Genomic DNA, 6,000 nt, shown 5'->3' with positions numbered 1-6,000 from the left:
CCTATTCACTAAAGATATTGCGCAAAATATATACTAGCGCAAACACGCCCTTGCGGTGGGCAATTTGCTCCTGATATCTTTCAGCGCAGTTGGCTCGCAGAGTGCAATTTGCTCCGGATTGCTCCAGTTGGCTCGCAGAGCATCTGAGTGCAATTTGCTCCTGATATGGTAAAATTGTATAAATACTGCCCATGCAACAGTATGCATGTAAACAGAAAACAGAAGCTTACATTCTCTGATTGCAAATTGGAAGTCCTGACAATCAATACTGTAGCTCTTCTAGTCCTTGGGCCAAACACTTTTTTGGTACCAATTAGGTGGGCAAATTAGATGTGATTGAAGTTACCATATAGCTCAGCGTAGGAAGGTCCGATCGACTCAGCGGCTATCTCTATGTGTTCAGGACACTCAGGTGCATAAAAACTTGATGACGGTCATGTCTCTAGTACCCCCACAACCTGACCTACGAGCGAATCTATGAAGGGCAGCAAAATATGGTAGGAGACTTATTTTGCGAAAACTCGTTATAGTTTTCGTTAACCACTAATAAGCTACAAAACCAAACTGTCTATCATATCAAAAAATCTTTGTCATGTCATCCCAAAAGAAATTAGTTTGAGCAGACTTGTCCATGGTGCTGAATCTTTCGGCCGGAGTTAGGCACTGTGTGCCAGTGAAAATTATTTCAGACTTAGGAATATTTTTAGAGTGAGAAATTAAGTTGTATTTAATGTTTAGTTAAGAGAACCCGCATTCTCATATACTCCAGAATAAAATTTTCATTGACCGTGTTTCCAGATTCTACTCCTCATGGACCTGATGAAACGTTATAAATTAAAAGTTTATTTTGGAGCATATGAGTGTGCGGGTTCTATTCTCTTTATTGTGATTATTACCTAACCCAACAGATCACCAGAGACGCTGGTCACTAATGCGCTTAGTTACCACCAATTCTCTGAAGACGTAAATAGCGTCACTTTAACTGAGGGTGGCAATTAGCGCCGTTCTTTGTAAATTGGAGTGTTTTTGCAATGAGGCTCATTTGCATAGAAAAGGATACTTTTCAAATGGCACTTTCACAAAAGCTGTGCAATCCCTTTGTGAATTCGCCATGAGTAGATCCAACACCAGCGCTGTGTGTATTTGGGTATACTGTATCTACACTCTGGTTTTTGCATAGAGTTACAACATTAAGATATCTGGATTTTCTTTTGCCTCTAGTCAGTGATTCTATTTTGACTTCATAGAACTACATTTAGTTTCTGCGTAATGTTAGCCAAATCTCTTCTTATTTGTGAGAATAGATTTTTGTTGTAACATACGCTTGTTGAACAATCTACTAGATATATAGAGGAAATCAACTGTTTGTTGATTTGGCAGAACCCTTTTTGGCTTGATAGCCCTGTTCTTAACTCATTCTGCGCCATCGCTTAATCCATGAGATGGCGCTAGTACGCCACCGCTGTAAGTCAATGGGGGGACTGCGAGATTTGCGAGTCCTTAAAATATATCTTAAATTATAGCTTAGGGTCTAATACACCCGTCGATTATCAGTGAGTTGCTTCCAGTCAACATGTACAAAACAGATTGTTTTTTCATCTCTACATTTTCATTTTATAGCCTTTTGAATATGAGTATAACTTTGGGTGCTTCTGAGTAATTCCAGAGAAAGACACGATAATAGCGTTTTAGTGGAATACACTAAACACGTTGTAATTTTTCGCCTGATTATCGAATCTTCCTGAAATCAACGCTAGATCATCATTATTATCCTTCCTCGTGCGGTTTAGACCGGCGCCCCCCCCCCCCCCCCTGCTGCCACCAACGGACACAGCCACACACACAGAGACAGCGTAGATCGAGGTAGAAATAAATATCAGATCAACAATCAAATGTATATATAGTGTTCTTACCTTGTATCTGATGTAATGCAAAAGAAATAATCCAATTATCTGATCGCCATTCCAAATACTGCTCGTGGAGGTCCGTACCACATTAGCGACCATTTCACAATGACGGGCCCACACGGCTTGGATCGTCCCAGAAAATAAACTACACCATTCCCAATGGGGTGCAATACCCATGGTGGTATTTGCCCTTTTGCAAGCTCAGACCCATTCCCAATGATAACATCAGGCTGGATGGATGAAAATGAATGGATATCGCTAATAAAAGAAATAACGATTAAAACCCAACTATACTCGTGATTGGCGCTCAAGCGATGGCGAGTTAACCCGACTATCATCGTGACTGGCGCTGAATGAGTTAATGGGCTAAAATAATCCGAAATATGTTATTCCTACAGAATCACCCTTTTCTCCCACAGAATTTCTCTCAAATTTGTCATCACCTTACCGTAAACAGTACAATAAAGTAAATGTCTATTTTTTGGTGGCTTTGATGTCGGTGGAAAAAAAGTACTTGTAGGTATTTGTACTTTACCCAAGTATTTCCATTTCAGGAAACGTTGTACTTTTACTCCACTACATTTCATCTGAACCCATCAGTTACTAGTTCTTAGTTAGTTACTAAGAAAAGGATATTGTGACGTTTTTCATATCTGTATATGTGACTCAACGTGACCAAACCCGACTTGTGGCGGCGAGATACAAGCATCAGAAAACGCGAAAAATTTCTTGCACTTCAGAAATATGAAAAAATCTAAATATTGCTTTTTTGACTGCTTTGAAATGTCATTGCTCTGTTCCCTTATTTGCAAAACTTAATACAACTTGTAAATGAGTTAATTATTGTTATTTGTCCGACAGTATTGTGTCTCAATGCTGGGGGAAAGACTACAAACGAGGGCTTAAGCTGGGTGTGGTCTGTCTGCGCTTGTTATTCATGCAACACTCAATGTTAGCGTGAGTGTGTGCCTAAAAGCACAGCAGAGAATTATGGCATCATTAACCGAACTCAGTCAAAGTTTTGCTTGTACACGGTTGCAATTCCCCCTCCTCGCAGTCCTCGGCCAGTCGTCCACGGAGCGTTAAAATAAGTACACGCAGGCATTGGCTATAGGCTTCTAAAACAATTTAATAGGCTAAACTTCGTTTTAACTTCTTTAATTCACATTTCTTTATTTCATTTCATTGTTCCAGACATAATGCTACCTGCCTCGACAAAATCCGTGACTCGGTTGCGATACAGATGAATTATCTTCTCAGAATAGTATAAGTGGGGCGCCCCAGTGGCGACACGGGCGACCCGGGTTCGATTCCCGAATCCGTCGTTATTTCCCGAATGTCTTCCCCCCACTCTGTCTCCCATTTCTCCAACGTTCATTCATGTTTAACGTTGGGTCCATGAGTTTCATTTCAACCATTGTTATGCTTTATTGTCATTAAACATCCACTTGTAAACAGCTGTCCTTATTTTAATGTTGCGTATCACGGAATTATCCAAAGTGACAGGTATGAATAATCTGAGCTATTATTAATACAGTGTAGTGGCTACTGGGACATAATTCACCGCATCCTAGCCTTATGTGGTGTTTACTACATCTCCCGTGATCCTTAGCGGGGGATGACGTAGTTTAAGAGAGATGAATGAAAGAGGAATGGCAGTGTTGTTGTGCGACAGTAGAGTGCGTAATAAAATAGTATTTTTGCATCGGAACACGGCTCCGTTTTCACTATCATTACCGCATTCCTACAACAGCTCTATTCTGTACTTTATTTTAAATGATAATAAAATCTTGAAACTTGATTAATATCTTGACTATTGAGGTGTTTGTGTATTCCAGTGCTTGGGAGCATTCAAGTCTCGATCCATTGACCTCTACAGGTTATGTTAAAGTGGTATGTGGTCCAGTTATGCTGGCTTAATACACACAATTGTTAAGGGGATGCAGACCAGAGAAAGACTTTCGTCTTGTTTACATCAGGGTCCCCCATTTTCAATTCATAATACATAATATACATACTAGGTCCTGGTCCACATAATACAGTATATAAATACTAGGTCCTCCTTATAATACATTTACATTTACATTTAGTAATTTTGCTGACGCTTTTATCCACTTTTAGACTTACAAGGTCTGTATGACAAGTCATCAGGAAGGGCACAACTCTATCAGCTGAGTAACAATGTTCATCAAAGTGTTGAGTGCTACAGTGTAGGTTAGTATATAATACATTATATAAATACTAGGTCCATATAGGCCTAATACTTGGAGATTGCTCATCACTGGGGCATGTCATAGAAGACAGTGTAATGGCATAGAGTTGCACTTACATAGCAGGGAAATAATATAATATAATTTCTTGCCACAACCCATGCTGTTCCTCATACTAGCTCTGGATAGTTAACCACAAACTAATGCAAAGTCAAGTCAAGATACTCCTCTTTAACCTCCTTCCTAAAAATATAGTCTGCTCTGGTACACTACTGACATTTTAAGACCACTTATTAAATTAAAACAGACATAATCCTTTCACTACCACACTACAGAAGGTTAACCTTTCACTACCACACTACAGAAGGTTAACCTTTCACAACCACACTACAGAAGGTTAACCTTTCACTACCACACTACAGAAGGTTAACCTTTCACTACCACACACAGAAGGTTAACTTTTCACTACCACACTACAGAAGGTTAACCTTTCACTACCACACAAACATTTTAATAAACTAGCATGACTTTTCCTTCTATGGGTGTTGTGTTTGCAGTGCCACAAGACAGAGTCATTGTCATAACAAAAGAGCCTGACTAGAACGCAGCCAGGTGTTAATTGCCCCCAGAGAGAGAAGGGGGCCATGGAAGTAGCTTGAAAAGTATCCCACCAAAATGTTCAAGTGATGGCTTATTTTGAAGGTATGAATCTGTACTTTCATAATATGTATAAAAAAAAAAAAAAAAAAAAAAAAAAAAATTGAAGATGCCTCAACAAGTCCCTACTGTCTATGGCTAGTCACAGTAAATATCTGTAGATGACAGCAGACATCTACTCTGACACTCAGGCTTTATAATTAACACAGAGACAGCTTCCATGTAGTGTGTGTTAGGCTCTCCAGAACAGACCAGAGACAGGGTGCGGGGTGTGTGAGTGATAGCAGCACAAGGTCATCGGCCGCATCAACAAAGATAGCTGGTCGGCTAGGGAGGGGAGCTATGGGGATGAGATAGGGAGGGGTGCTATGGGCTAGCAGAACACTGGCTGGCGTTGTGTCACTTAGTAACAAGAGAAGGGGCATGGCTACGGGGATGGCCGCCGTTGCTAGGGGAAAGACGTTATAGCTGTGAGTTTCTTCCGGTTTAAAGTAGATAGGACATGAAGCTGACACGTAGGGACGTTGACAGAGAGACAGCAGAAATCCCTCCACCCTCCTATAGCCGGAGGGTGGGGGAGGGGGAACGTCACGAGGACCTAGCTTCAGCTAACAGGGAAGGCTTTGTCTAACCACTAGGCCGCGACAACCACCGGGCTGATAGGAAGAGAGAGATCATTAGAATAATGAATTTAGACTTTTCAAAGACTTTCAGAACGGTTTTCATCTCGTACAAATCTATGTTTATGGAATAAACATCAGCATCAAGGAAAGAGACAACGTGTTCGAGTTAATTCTTTGTACAGGTGCATTAACGGGGTGGAACAGTGTTACAGCCAGTACGGGGAAGGTCGACTTCCAAGTAAGATAACCATCACAGATAAACAACACAACACAGAAACTTCACGGAACCACAGGTGACGAGTTGATTACTGGCTGATAACCCTGATTATCCAACATTATTACATGGCGTTCATGGCATAAATTGATGAAGATTATGTACTTTAAAATTTGAAGCCAATTTCAAGAGGACATACAGTAATCAGAGCAGCATAACTGAACCACATACCATTTCAACATAACCTTCAAAGGTCAATGGTTCGAGGGTTCAAGGTCCCAAGCATTGGAATACACAAACATCATGTAGAATGCATACTTTTACTTTTGATACTTAAGTGCTTTCAATAATATATAGAATATTTCTCTACTTTTATTGAAGTAGAATTC

General features: G+C 40.4%; 1 protein-coding gene across 1 annotated transcript in view; it reads left to right on the top strand.

Annotated features, from left to right (window-relative positions):
* Nucleotides 1-6,000, top strand: part of galnt18a (UDP-N-acetyl-alpha-D-galactosamine:polypeptide N-acetylgalactosaminyltransferase 18a) — a 255,800-nt gene that overhangs the window by 136,573 nt on the left and 113,227 nt on the right. The gene's annotated exons all lie outside the window — the stretch shown is intronic.

Source organism: Notolepis coatsorum (assembly GCF_963971535.1).
Source record: "Notolepis coatsorum genome assembly, chromosome: 18".
NCBI lineage: Eukaryota > Metazoa > Chordata > Actinopteri > Aulopiformes > Paralepididae > Notolepis > Notolepis coatsorum.
Note: the sequence above shows the minus strand (reverse complement) of the source record. Positions and strands in the feature narration are given on the sequence as shown.